Source organism: Nicotiana attenuata, chromosome 6 (assembly GCF_001879085.1).
Source record: "Nicotiana attenuata strain UT chromosome 6, NIATTr2, whole genome shotgun sequence".
Lineage (NCBI taxonomy): Eukaryota > Viridiplantae > Streptophyta > Magnoliopsida > Solanales > Solanaceae > Nicotiana > Nicotiana attenuata.
Genome location: NC_031994.1, coordinates 61,201,396 through 61,217,467, shown reverse-complemented (window position 1 = coordinate 61,217,467; position 16,072 = coordinate 61,201,396).

Here is a 16,072-nt window from a genome sequence, read left to right as displayed (position 1 = left end):
TGCAAAGAGTCACGCGTTCGCGAAGAAGGAAATTGGGAGGCAGGTAATTTGTTCTACGCGTTCGCGTTCGAGGGTCCGCGTTCGCGGAAGGCCGGAGGATTGTGCTTCACGGTCGCATGAATAAGGTCGCGTTCGCGTATGAGGGGAAGGTTGAGCATCGCGTTCGCGGGGTTAGTCTCACGTTTGCGTAGGGCTAATTTTGGAAAATTAAATGTTGTGCTTCGCGTTGAAGGATTTCAGGTCTGGGCAGAAGGGTTTTATTAAATATTTCATCCGCGAACCAAGTCTTATTTCCACCATTTTGGAGAAACCTTGAGAGCTTTTGGACGGGAATTGAAGTGGATTTCGACGGGGATTGATTGGAGGTAAGTCCTATGAACTAAAAACACATTTTTATTGTGAATTTAGACTGAAAAACCAAGGAATTAAGGAGTTAGAATGGAGGTTAGGGCTTGAACTTAAGAGAGTTAAGAATGGGGATTTGAGGCGTCATTTGGACTCCGATTTTGGTAATCTTTATATGTACAGACTCGTGGCGAGATAAGGAATCCGTTGATGTTAAATTTTCTGATTTTCGAGAAGTGGGCACGGGGCTCGGGTTTTGCTAATTTCGAGATTTCAGCTATTTTTTGATTGTTTTCGCTTGGGTATTGTTCCATTGGCATATTGTGACATATTCGTTGTGGTTTTGTTCAGATTCGACGCACGAGGAGGTCGATTCGAGAGGGAAGGGCATAGCGAGCTAGGATTTTGGCTAGCTTGAGGTGAGTAATAGATGTAAATGATGTTCTGATGGTTTGAAACCCCGTGTTTGCACATCGTAGTGCTATACTGAGGTGACTTGCACGCCTGGTAGCGAGCGTGGGGTAGAGCACTGTTGGGGATTGTGACTTGGTCCGTCCCGGTAGATGAATATACTGCGTATTTGACTGAAATTCACTTATTATTATTTTAATTGAGCTGATTGCTATATTTGGGCTTCGTGCCAATTGATTAAATCCTTCAGGGATTGTTATTACTGGTTTCTTACCATTTTTACATATCATTGAACTCAGTCCTAGAATTTAATACTCTTTTGCAAACTCAGCCACTTCTCTCAAACTAGAAACTTAATTAATATTTTTTTAAATGAAGTTTGGGCTGAATATTTCTATATTAATGTGCCCGAGAGGCTTACGTGATTTTGGACTGAGTATGGGATCGGGCTACGCGCCGCAGCTGTATGATATTGATATTAATATGAGGCCGAGGGCCTAGTTGATGCCACGAGATGGCTTATTATTGCGCTTGGGCCGTAAGGGGCCCCTCCCGACGTCTGCACACCACCAGTGAGCGCCGTCGACGATAAATAAATGGAGCGGGCTGCACGCCGCAGCGGGTACTGGAGTGTACCAGTCTATGTGTTGCATTGCATATTTGATTGTCATTTACTTATTTATCTGTTGTGATATTTCTATAATTGTTTTCACTGATTCACTGATTTTATGCTACTGTCTTCAAGTTGCTGTATTTATAGAATTACTTTGTGCCTATTCAGGATTTCTTATTCTCAGTCTTTATTTATGTTTATTACTCACTGGGTCGGAGTACTCACATTACTCCCTGCACCTTGCATGCAGATCTAGGTACTACTGAGGCTGAGTGAGGACTTCTCTGCCTAGCATCATATCTGGGAGTTTCAAGGTAGCTGCATTTGACGTTCGCGGTCCTGATCTTCCTTATATCTTATTTACTTTATCTCCGCATTTCTAGAGAACGATATGTAGTAGGTTGATACTTATGTATTATAGGCTCAGACTTGTGACACTGGATTCTTCGGGCTGTGTAGTGGTATTGATATATGGGATTTCTACATGCTTTAACTCTATTTCAGAATTTCTGTATTATGACTTAGTAATTTATCTGTGTTAATTAATTCATGAACTGGATAAAAATGGTTAAGGTTATTAAATTGGTCGTACTTGCCTAGCAGTGTGTTGGGCGCCATCACGATCGGGGTTGGGGGTGTGACACCATCCTTCTCTTGATTTGTCTTTCTTCTTTTTCTTATATGTCTTCGCTCAACACGAGACACTCGTACCACTTATAACCATTCCTGCAAAATTAATAGGATATAGAATTTAGATAAAAGTTCAACTGTGTTTAAATTAAATCAATGAAAATAAAGGTGAAAATTACCATTCTCCATCGATGCATAGCAAAACTCATAGATACCCTGGTGTGCAATGAGCCACCCTTTTGAGAGGCTTGGGCTGCCTTTGCTCGTTTACTCTTCTTCTTAAGTTCATCACTATCCCATATTTCTTAAAGTTCTAGCCACACATCTTCTATTATCCAATCAGGCTTCTTCTTCTTTTCTCGAGCTTCATACAATGAATCCGCAATCCTCTTTTTTGCTTTCTTCTCAAAGACATATTTTATTTGATTGTCATACGTTGCTCCCACACACACTTCGCCTGCAAAATAATTAAATAAAGTAGAGTGAAATTGGGTATTTGATAAATAATTTAAAAATAACATTTATATGTATCCAAAGCTGATTCCACATTGCATCTCTGATATGATATGGAATTTCTTTCCATATACCCCAAGCATCATCGTAAAGTGGCTTAAGAGACTCTGTAACCATATGCGCGGCAGTATATGGGAGGAAGCACCTGCATTACAATTAACATATGTAAAATGTATATTTAACAGACTAAAAATAAACATAAGGATTACTTACCCATCATGCTCATCTGAAACAATAATCAGCCTACGATATGTATCATATTCTGGAGTCTCTCTATCACTTCGACCTCGTGAAGCTGCTGGTGTGCCAGAGACTCCTATATTTAACCTAGATATGCTAGGTGTGCTTGATGACGGGCATGCAGTTGGAATCGATGAAGTAGGGAGTGCTGAGGAGCTATCTTGTATGAGTGAATGAATACAAATTGTTTGAACAAAAAAATTGTAGTTCAAAAGAAAAATTAGCTAGTTGGTATCTCTTTGTTCATTTAGCCTTGCTGATACTTAATTTTTGTTAATATGGCCTGATTGATTCTTAATTTGTTTTTGGTTAATGAAAGATATTTTAGATATAATATTACATCACTACTAGAAATAAACTTCCTTGTATCATTACTGTATTTCTCGCGAAATTAAAAATAGAAAATCCCAGTAAAATTGGTATGAATCAGACATTTTCGGAATGATCTATGAAGTATAGGAGTTCTGTACAGTTTCCAAGATGGCATTAATGCAAAAAAAATCCAAAAGGAATCCCAAAGAAAACAGATAATCCAAAATTAAATATTAAATTTTGAAGAAAGAGAAGATGGAACCTTCCACAGGCGTGCTTTCTCAAGATCAATAATGTCAACAATTTTTGGATCAAAGAAAGAACATATCTGTCAGGCCGATGTTCGCACAATTTTTCAAACTATGTTTGTAACACTAAAATAGTAGCGCCTCAGATTTTGCACACTAAAAACGAAAACCTAGTCTTAGTCGAAGATTAGACGGAGAGAGAGAGCCTACTCGATGAAGATCGCGATCGAAGATTTTATCGGTGCCGTTGATTAACTGGAGAGGCAAGGAGAGCCTATAGAGAGAGACAAAGAGTAAGAGAGAGAGTATGGGAAAACACTAAAACCAATTTCCGACAGTCGAATCAGACAAAAATCGATCCGAAATCATATTTTTCGACGAATTTTCAATCGAAAAAGGTCGGTTGAAAAACACGTGGTCGAAAAATATTGTGACTGAATCAGTCGAAAATTTCCGACGGACTCGGTCGCTAACTGAAATATAAAAGACGCATTTGAATTTAAGAGATTGCGACCGAATTGGTCGGTAAATTTGTGACTGATTCGGTCGATAATCAAAATAAAAAACTAAATAAAAATGTTCCGACCTTTTCCATAGGAAAATTATGTAATAAAATTAATTTTTAATTAAATATTCCGACAAAAACGGTCGTACATATTGAATATTAATTAATTAAAAATTTGCAGAAATTAACAATCTGCGACCGAATCAGTCACAAATCTGGGTAATTTCTAGTGAATTTTGCGACTAATTCAGTCACAAATCTGCGCCGTTCGACGGTTTGAGGCCTTGAACAGCTTCACTTCATGTAGTATGATTTGTACGTGTGGTCGATTTTGATTTTTGGGATGTTCGGGGTTGATTAGAAGAACAATTCTCTATTCAGGAGCTTTAAGTTGGAAGAGTTGACCAAGATTTAACTTTTGAGTAAACAATCTCGAAATCGAGATTTGGAGGTTCCAATAGGTTTGTATGATGATTTCGGACTTGGGCGTATGTTCAGGTTGAGTATCGGATGGTCTGAGAGCATTTCAGTGCTTATTATTGAAAGTTGGCATTTAAAGGTTTGGAATTTTTCTAAGTTTGACCATGGTTTGAATTTAAGTCTATCAGACTTAGATTTTGGTTTCGGGACTTGGAATAGGTCGGTTTCGTCATTTGGAACTTGTCTGCAAAGTTTGGTGTCATTTGGAGTTGATGTGATGTGGTTCGAACGCTTGGTTGAAATTCTAGAAATTCTTGAAGTTCATTGCAATTTTCATGCGTTTTGGCATCCGATTCCTGATTTTAGAGGTTAGTTTGGTGTTTTGATCGCACGAGCGAGTTCGAGTTATGTTTTTAGACTGGTTAGTGTGATTGGACAAGGTCTCGGGTGCCTCGGGTGTGTATCGGATGTGTTTGGGTTGTGTCGCGATCTTATTTGACATTTTAGCATCATTTTCTTGGGTATAAAGGATACTATATTGAGAAAATGAACTTTGATCTGTGATTTGATTGAACCATTAGATCCGTATCGTAATTACGGAGTTATAGCTACAAGAAGTATCACGCTTGGTGTTGCTGGTGCTTAGGTATTGCAATTGTGAAATTCCCTATGCAATTACGAATCTTGTAGATTTTTTGCCTTGGTTCGCATTTGCGAACATTTGTTCACAATTTGGAAGCCTGTAGATTTTAACACTGGTTCGCATTTGCGAAACTCCCAACTTCACAATTGTGATGCCTTTTCTCGCAAATACGAGTTTCCTTGAGGCTGTCAGGGTTCGCAAATGTGAGTCCTTGTCCGAAATTGCGAGGGTTCAGAAATGCGAACCCTGTGTCGCAAATGCGACATCTGCACCTGGTAAAAGGGTTGGGAGACAGGATTTATAAGTCATTCACTCATTTTGGAACCCTAGGCTCGGTAGGAGGAGATTTTGAAGAGGGATGTTCATCTATAAGCTTTGGGTAAGTGATTTTTTTTCAATTTTTAGCTATTTTACATGATTATACATGAGATTTAACATCAAAATTTTGAGAAATTTTAGCTATGTTTAGAGAAATGAGGATTTGAATGTTGAGAGTCGATTTGAACTCGAACTTTGAAACAAAATACATGTATGGACTCGTGAGGTTACGGTAACATTTATTTTAAAAAAATCGGGATCTGGGCACGTGGTCCTGAGGGTTGACATTGTTGACTTTCCGAGCGGAGTTGGGAATTTGTTATAAATTGATTAATTATCAATGTTGGAGTATGTTTTTATTAGTTTTCACGTTGTTTGACTAGTTTTGGGTCGATGGGCATCGTTTTGAGGTGTTAGAGAGGCGTTGGAGCTACGCACGTACGAGGTGACGAGTGTCCATGTGTATGCTAGAATTCGTGATTATGTCAGCGTAGACTAGGATTTCATGCCATTCTTTAATTATACTATTTGAGTTATTCTTGCCTATTTAATTACTTTAATTCGCACTATGACTTGAGACTAGACTCGCATAGAGTAATGGACTCGCTATTTTAGATATTTGACGTGCTACTTGATTATCCGTAGAAACTATACTTCTCTTACAGATTTCTCCCTCGTTGTGCGTATTCATCGGAAAGTTTCTCTTGAATTCCATATCTCACACGTATATTCGTGAGTAGGGTCAAGGACCCGAAAAAGCTTCATATTTTAATGGGATCGGGTTGAATGCCTCAACAACACTCTAATGGGATTGGGCCGTTCGCCTTAGCATTATCATATAACATACTCTTATGGGATCGGGTCGTTCGCCTCGGCAGTATGATGTAGCACACACTTGTGGGATCGGGCCGTTCACCTTGGCAGTATCATGTAACACACTCTTATGGGATCGGGCCGTTCGCCTCGGCAATATCATGTATCACAGTCTTATAGGATCGGGTCGTCCGCCTCGGCAACTTCATGAAACACTCTTATGGCATCGGGCCATTCTCTTCTGCAGAATCGTGTGTAATATTTCACAAGAAGCCAGTGTAACCGTGAGTTTTCCTAACTTGAGTTGTGATGACCTATCTGGTGGGGACCATATTATATACTCCACTTGAGGAAGTAACCGATATTTGAGGAGTTGTGTTTACTATTCAGATGAGGATCATATCATGTACCTATATTTGTTTTCACTGTTTAATAACCATGCTTCATACTTTTGTACTTTCTACTTTACTCGATTTATTGGACCACTAGTATGTGTCGATGTCGACGCCCCGTCACTACTTCTCCAGGGTTAGGCTAGATACTTACTGAGTTCGCGTTGATTTACGTACTCATGCTACACTTCTGCACTTATTGTGTAGGTATATATTTCTTGTGGTCTTTTGGGCGCAAAGGCTCAGCTATTGTAGGGACTTTATGGTGAGCTGCATTCCATGTTACGATACATGGCATAGGAGTCTCCATCATAATTATTTACATTATCCTAACTATCTTGTATTCCAGACAGATATTGTATTGTTATTGTACTTCCTAGTAGATGCTCATGCAGTTGTGATACCGGGTTTTTGAGTGTTTCTAGAATTTGTTTATGATTTTTCTTACCATTGAGACACTTTTACTTTATATTTTACTGAAATCATACATATTTATGATTTTTGACGCATCGATATCTCTATCTAATGAGATTCATGATTTCAAAAATAATAAAATAAACAATTAAGTTGCTTTGCTAACGCCGGCGTCATGCGCCATCACGACCTATAGTGGGTTTTGGGTCGTGACAGCTTGGTATCTGAGCACTAGGTTCATTTAGGTCTCACGAGTCATGGGCAAGTCTAGTAGAGTCTTGCGGATCAGTATGGAGACGTCTGTACTTATCTTCAAGATGCTACATGGTTGTTAGGAGAACTTTCATTTCTTGATTCCTCATCGTGCGACTTCATATCGTAGAAGCTTGTGTTTTTGGTTCCTTACTACTCATTCATACACGATGTCGAGCATTTGTTGTCATTGAGCATCGACGAGTTATGAAGATGCTACAGATACGGTGTAGGATGCTTCTCCCTGCGAATGTGGGCGGACCATTATCGCCGCCTAGCGGAGGAGTATTCAGTCATTTCAGCCCAGTGTTGGTATTGCCTACAGTCGAGATTTGATATCTCCGAAATTGGTAGAATTATTGTTCATATCGTGGCGTCGCCGTCCTTGGTTGAATGCATTGAGGCTCATCGGCATTTTGGTCTTCATTTGATTGCCTCTAGGAACGGTGGGGAGAGATGGTGCTGAAGAAGAAGCTAGCACAGATGGTTTTGTGCTGCGGCTTCAAGATCGTATCGGCATCCCCAGTGTTGATGGTTTGAAGAAGATGATCCCTGAGGTGGTCTCTATGCTTAGGAATGTTGAATGCGACGAGAAGGGCTTGATTGGGATGTAGGAAAATATGAGTATTCAATCATTGTTTCGGATGTAATACGGCTTGGAGTTTCAAACTTACTGTTGGGCCTTCGGGTGGTGTTAAAGAATGAAAGGATTCTACGGCCAGTAGATCAGTGTGGACCCAGGGAGATTAATTGATTTCAGTATGGATATAACTATAGCAATGATGTTGGAGGAGGTCGATATGAGGTTACATAGGTGGGTTATCTCCTGTGAGCAGGTTAGCTTTTGCGTGGTTTTGATGAGGTTCTTACGAAGAGTTCTACTTTCTGCCCAATATGGGATGTATGTATTGCGATATGAGCTCGGGTCACTTGAAGAAGACGGTATGACCCCTAGGAGGTTGAGCGTGCAATGGTTGCTGATAGTTCGGGATGTGGATGGTTGGTGAAACAAGAGCTCGCGAGAAGCTGGCCGAGTAATAGTGTGGGATCATGATAACTGGGAAGAAGAAGTCGTAGTGGGGTCTAGATCTATGTGATTGTAGTGTAAAGCTAAGTGGGGGAGCCCATCGTTTACGATTGGGTCACGTGTTTGTGTGCCTATGCAGTTTCTAGTTGTTGGTACGTTGGTAGATTAATTGTGACTAAGAAAAGGAAACATCCGGGGTAATTTGGAAAAAGGACTTAAGGAATATGTGCTACATCTCGCCATATCAATTCGTGTGTAGGTGTTGGGATAATTGACAGTTTATGCTTCTGGTGGATGTGATGTACACAGAAAAGAATTCATCTGGTTGCTTCTTTGGGAGTGTTCATGTGCTAACGGAGCACCAGTGTTTGGTTATGTACTCGGGACCAGGTCAGAGTGGGTGACACTTAACAACAATTCTAGTAGGTTCAACAAGTAAAGTGTGGTGCCAAAGGATTTTTGGGTTCGCCGTGTGGCTAAGGAATTAGTTTTGCAGCAAAGTGTGAAAGAGACTTAGATTATTTCTATGAATTTCACCGGGTCTGCGGTGCGATGTTCGAGAGGTGGAGGAAACAACTTCGAATTCGTAGGAGGTCTTTCAGAACGAGTGTATTAATTGGAAATACTATTGAGTGCACGAGAAGGGTATGAGATGGCTCCTGGGTATGGAGACGAGGTAGTCTTGTGATTTAGGTCACTCGGGATGAGTATTGTTTGAGGTCCGTTATGTGTTTGAATGGTTATTATTTAAAAGGCAAGTCAAGAGTAAATTCAAAGAAGTTGAGTCAGTTCGTAGTGGGTTGAATTAGCATGGTTAAGGGAAGGGTCGGTTCCTTCGGAGTGGTAAGACTATATAGGTGATTTGCGGTTGTACGTGCGGGCTTGACAACCTCCATGATGTGATTGATTTGAAGGTATTTGATTCTGATGGTTATGTGATGTGTAAATGGATTCCGGAAGAGTTATGGCAGTTTAGACTATGACATGAGGTTTGCATCTTATGTGGTTATGGGAATTCGGTTGCGTTTTGCAATTATTCTTCTGAAATAAGTGGAGTGAAAAAGGTTCTAGCCGATGAAGTGTTTATTCTACTGGTGGTTTAGGGTTTATGATGCAATCTTTGGACTGTGGCGTAGCGGCATGATAGATGCAGTGAGCGGTATGGAAATTGGAAGTTGGGGATTAAGGTTGCGGTTTGGTTTTGATAAGAATGTCACGAGCTCGGAGGAGCGGGGGAGGACTTCAGATTTTCAGAGTATGCTAGCACTATTTTTGGGCAGCCTGTGGATGGCCTCTTTTTGAGGAAGAAGTGTTGGGTATTGAAATACGGATGCTTGGCTAGCACTATAGAAATAGTATGGTTGATGGCCATTAATGTTCATATTTTACTACTTGGTGCGGAAAATTGTGGGGGTATACCCCGTGAGAAGATTGTATAAGTGTGACGTGTTATTCATTCGATTGCTAGAGATTTACTAAGAGGCGCTCTATTCCCTTGGTTATCGACAGCGGAAGTTTGTTCCGGATTTGATGACTGCTCGTATGTGTCATGAATAGGGTCATTGTGGATCCCTGAAAGGTTATTGGCCCAATATGGGATGATCGTAATCGGCTTGAGGTCCGTTGGTAGATCCAATGTGAATATATGCTCTACATCAGGTCGTATGTGATCATTTAGCACAACAACGATCATGGATGAGTCTTCGGGCTTTGGATGTTTTTCGTGGCTTCAATTATTCTTGTGATACTCTATTATGCCATGTGGGATGTTGTCACGCCCCAACCTGAAGAGGCGTGGCCGGCACTCGATGCCATACTCGGCCCGAGCGTACCACTCTGTAACTGTAAACTCTGGAGGGGTAAACCTCAACTTAGGCCGATGAGGCCATATTCTGAATCATCTGAAAATAACGTCTACAACTAGCAATATCAAACTAAACATCTACATAGAGATGGTAAAGCCATTATACTGATATAAAAAATGTACAGGACTCGTCTACAAGCCTCTAGGGATAACTGAACTGTATCATGGTCGGGGCAGGGCCTCGACCTACCCATCAAATATATAAAATAGACTCCATGGTATAGACCTGGTAACTCCGAGGAAGTGGAGCTTACCAACCAAGCTGATGTTTGACTTTGTCTACTGGGATGGTCTATCCAGCTGTCTATCAGGACCTGCAGGCATGAAATGCAGCGTCCCCGACAAAAGGGACGTCAGTACAAAGTAGTATACCGAGTATGTATAGCAACAGAATAACTGAAAGTTGAAACTGAACTGATAATATAATAACTGAAAGTAACTTGGAGTCAAAGATAATCTGAAGATATGCTTACCTGCTGATACTGACTCAACTCTCTCAATATAGTAAGTGAAATAGATGTCCGGCCTTATAAGGCTCGGTATGTGTAACTGCTCTACCGTAGTAGGCTCGCTCATAGGCGCTCGGCCATACTAGGCTCTGTATCTCATCCATTCTAGGCTTTCTTATAGGCGCTCGGCTATAGTAGGCTCGGTATATAACTTACTATCTGATCAAAGGTTGCCCAATAGAGGCCTGCCCATCAATTATAGCTCGATGGTGGTGAAAATACTGTCATACTATATGTATATATATAGACCCTCTGCTCTCTTGACTGGAAGAAGACAATACTTAACAGAATATAAAGTCCTAATAAAGGAGAATATTGTAACTTATGAGACTAGGATAATGTACATAAGTTCAGGAATACGAACTTCTCTTTATGGAATATGAACTTCTGTTTATATCTTGTTATCAAACACATGTAGTTAGGAGATCATGCCAAAAAGAAAGAAGGGTTTTGCCTTAACATACCTTATCACAATATTTCCAATCACCAAGTTCAACTCGCCTCTTCGCACCTCAATCTACAATAGCAATAATAATATTATCATTAACTTACGAAAGTTATCACTATCGCACAACGAACGACAAGCTTATTTTGTATTAAAACGTACAACATCTCCCATATAATCCCTACTTCCTCCAAATTCCAGATAACACAAACAATACAAGAACACAATAATAACAACATATACACATTATTTTCCAGCCTTATATACACCATAAAATACTATAAAACAGCCAAACACACCCCAATCTCTTTATACACAAAACGACCACCATAGTAGTGTCAAACGACCCAAAAATGTTACGAAGAATGACCAGCCCACAACCCAGAATTTATGGGGTTTTTCTCCATACCCTTCCCCCTCCAAAACTCCACAAAACAATAGTAAAACACGCAGCCCAACAGCAACACAAAACAGTCTGCTACAAGTGAATAACTTGAACTCACGACTTCCGATCACCGTCCCATGAGTTATTTCAAATATAGAATGACTTACGATGCATTTACAGCAGAAAAATGGATGAAATAGAGCAATAAACTTACCTTATTTGTTGGATAACTCAGCCCCTATCTTCGTTCTTCAAACTCTATGTTTTACCTCCAATTAGAACTTGAAAGGGAGAGAAAATCAATTAGGGTTGTGGGAAATTCTTGGGAGCAGTTTGCAGGGGTGTAGGTATGGTTATTGTGTTATGTAATGGGTGTTATATTGCAGGATATAAGTCCTTAAATTGGTCTCTTTGGACGACCCGAAATAGCGCCTTTTTGGACTCTCATTTAAGCAAGTAGATGACATACCTACTTGTCACCTAGCATTCTGCGAAGTCTTGTATCTCTCTACTCAGATATCATATTGAGAAACGGTTTAATCCATTATAAAATACTCATAGAGCTTCAACTTGATGGGTGGAACACCCCATGGCTCTAAGTATATGGGAGAAAATCGCAGTTACAAAACATAACACACGACTATCATACGACTAAAGTATCTCATAAAATAACCTCCTTATAATGTTAATCACCCTAGTCTCACCCCAAAAGTATATGTTATAACATTCCCAACTTGTCGACTTTCGACGAAACTTATTTTCTTCAATTTGTTTAGCTTCTAAGCGTTCAAACCCTCTTGGTACATGGTATTCATGATCATAAATACTTGTAACCTCCACGTTAACATGATTAACTAACTTTGTAAAATTTTCAAAGATGATTTCATTTGTGAGCTTACATCAATTGACTTACGATGTACTCTTACGTACGAAAATATGAGGTGTAACGGATGCGATCTCGTGTAGCTTCTGATGTTATATGAGCAATATGGATCTCGAGATGCAAGATATTTATTGCACCTTAGTCGTGCTTGGGACCTTGTAGCTAGAGTAACGTTATGTATTTGGCATACTTCTTGATATACGTGTATTTCGTGAGTACGAGCATTATGGCATGGTGGGTATTTCCTTATTGATTGTCATGTGTGGATCGGGTTGCACGCCATAACAGTGAGATGTTGAGTACGGTTCCTTACATTTATTTTGAGTGCCTTTTTTTCATTATATGCGTTATGAGGTAAATTACAGTCATCGACTTACATATATGGTGGTTCGAGGATGTTATTACGGGCATATGAATTATGTGGTGCATTGTGTGGTTTCAGCATTGGTAGATGATCATATTTGGTACAGTGGGTTAAGATCAATACGGTGTTCATATGTCAAAATCAGGTCTCGTAGAGAATTTTTGATGTTGGAATTTGGTTTTAAGGCCTGTGGGCCAAGGAAAAAGGAAGGATCCTCAATTCGGTTCAAGCTAATGTGCTCACATCGGTCGTGGTGGAACGGGTAGGTGAACGAGGTGTTAAATAGTGGTTTGGATTGTGGGGCGGTTCTTGGCACGTTCGAGGATGAACATATGTGTAAGTGCGGAGAATACAACGACCCGACCGGTCATTTTGAGATCTAGTGCATCATTCGACGGTTTGAGGCCTAGAGCAGCTTCACTTCATGTATTATGACTTGTGAGTGTGGTCAGTTTCGATTTTCGGGAAGTTCTGGGTTGATTAGAAGAATAATTCTCAATTCGGAAGCATTAAGTTGGAAGAGTTGACCAAGATTTTACTTTTGAATAAACGATCCCGGAATCAGGATTTGGAAGTTCCAATAAGTTCGTATGACGATTTCGGACTTGAGCGTATATTCAAGTTCATTATCGAGTAGTCCGAGAGCGTTTCGGCTCTTATTGTGGAAATTTGGCATTTAAAAGTTTGAAATTTTCCAAAGTTTGACCACGATTTGACTTTAAGGCTATCAGGCTTGGATTTTTGTTTCAGGACTTGGGATAGATTCATTTCGTCATTTGGAACTTGTCTCCAAAGTTTGGTGTCATTTAGAGTTGATTTGATGTGGTTCAGACGGTTGGTCGTAATTCTAGAAATTCTTGAAGTTCATTGCGAATTTCATGCGTTTTGGCATCCGATTCGTGATTCTAGAGGTTATTTTGGTGTTTTGATCATGCGAGCGAGTTATTGTTATGTTTTTAGACTGGTTTGTGTGATTGAACAGGGTCTCGAGGGCCTCGGGTGTGTTTTGGATGTGTTTGGGTTGTGTCGCGCTCTTATTTGATGTTTCTGTGTCGTTTTCTTGGGTACAAAGGATGCTATATTGAGCAAAGGATCTCTGATTTGTGATTTAATTGAACCATTAGATTTGTATCGTAATTACGGATCATAGCAACAAGAATCATCAAATTTCGATATCGTGTGAGAGAGTTATATCCATTTTTGTGTCGGACAAGATTGCTGGTGCTCAGGTATCGCAATTGTGAAATTCCCTACGCAACTGTGAAGCTTGTAGATTTTTGCCTTGGTTCGCAATTGCGAACATTTGTTCGCATTTGCCAAACTCCCAAATTTGCAATTACGATGCCTTTTCCCACAAAATCGAGTTTCCTTGAGGCTGTCAGGGTTTGCAAATCCGCAATTGCGAGTGTTCGCAAATGCGAACCCTATGTCGCAAATACGACATCTGCACCTGGTAAAAGGGTTGTGAGATGGGATTTTTGAGTCATTCTCTCATTTTTGGAACCCTAGGCTCAGTAAGAGGCAATTTTAAAGAGGGATGCTCATCTACAATTTTTGGGTAAGTGATTTTGTTCAATTTCCAACTATTTTACATGATTATACATGATATTTAACATCAAAATTTTGAGAATCAAAGTGAAATTTCGAGAAACTTTGGCTATTTTTTGAGAGATGAGGATTTGAGTGTTGAGAGTCGATTTGAACTCAGATTTTTAAACAATATACATATATGGACTCGTGAGGTTATGGGTAATATTTATTTACAGAAAAATTTCGGGATCTGGCACGTGGGCTCGAGGGTTGACTTTGTTTACTTTCTGAACAGAGCTGGGAATTTGTTATGAATTGATTAATTATCAGTGCTGGAGTATATTTTTATTAATTTTCACGTTGTTTGACTAGTTTCGGGTGGATGGGCATCGGTTTGAGGTGTTAGAGAGGCGTTGGAGTCGGTTATGGAAATTCGGAGCGATGTAAGTCTCCTGTCTAACCTTGTGAGGGAGAAATTACCCCGTAGGTGTTACATTTATTACATGCGACATGTTGTGGGAGCTACGCACGTATAAGGTGATGAATGTCCGTGCGTATGCTAGAATTTGTCATTATGTCCGGGTAGACTCGGATTTCACGCCATGCTTTAATTATGCTATTTTAGTTATTCTTGCCTATTTAATTACATTAATTTGCACTATGACCTAAGACTAGACTCGCGTAGTGTAATGGACTCGCTATTTTAGATATTTGACGTGCTACTTGATTAGCCGTGGAAATTGTACTTCTCTTACGGATTTCTCCCGCGTTGTGCGCATTCATCGGAAAGTTTCTCTTGAATTCCATATCTCACACGTATTCGTGAGTGGGGTCAAGGGACCCATAAAAGCTTTATATTCTAATGGGATCGGGCTGAACGCCTCAGCAACACTCTTATAGGATCGGGTCATTCACCTCCGCAGTATCATGTAACATACTCTTATGGGATGGGGTTGTTTGCCTCGGCAGTATCATGTAACACACTCTTGAGGGATCAGGCTGTTCGCTTCGGCAGTATCATGTAACACACTCTTATGGGATCGGGTCATTCGCCTCGGCAGTATCATGTAACACACTCTTATGGAAACGGGCCATTCGCCTAAGCAATATCATGTATCACACTCCTATGGAATCGGGTCGTTCGCCTCGGCAACTTCATGAAACACTCTTATGGGATCAGTTCGTTCACCTTGGCAGAATCGTGCATAATATTTGACAAGAAACCAGTGTATCCGCGATTTTTCCTGACTTGAGTTGTGATGACCTATCTGGTGGGGACTATATTATATACTCCATTTCAGGAGGTAACCAATATTTGAGGACTTGTGTTTACTGTTCAGATGAGAATCGTATCATGCACCTATATTTGTTTTCACTGTTTAATTACCATGCTTCATACTTCTTTACTTTCTAGTGTACTCGATTTATTGGACCACTAGTAAGTGTCGATGTCGGCCCCTCGTTACTACTTCTCCCGGGGTTAGGCTAGATACTTATTGGGTATGCCTTTATTTACGTACTCATGCTACACTTTTGCACTTATTGTGCAGGTATATATTTCTAGTTGTCTTTTGGGCGCAAATGTGCAACTATTGAGGGGACTTTACAGTGAGCTACATCCCATGTTACGATCCACAGCATACGGAGTCTCCATCATAATTATTTACATTATTTTGTCTATCTTGTACTCCAGATAAATGTTGTATTGTTATTGTACTTCCTAGTAGATGCTCATGCACTTGTGACACCAGGTTTTGGGGTGTTCTAGAATTTGTTTATGATTTTGCTTACCATTGAGACACTTTTACTTTATATTTTACTTAAATTATATGTATCTATGATTTTTGATGCATTGATCTCTCTATCTAAGAGGATTCATGATTTCAAAAATAATAAAATGAACAATTAAGTTGGTAGTTCACCGTTGGCTTGCATAATGGTGACGTCGGATGCCATCACGATCTATAGTGGGTTTTGGGTCGTGACACGTATGAGG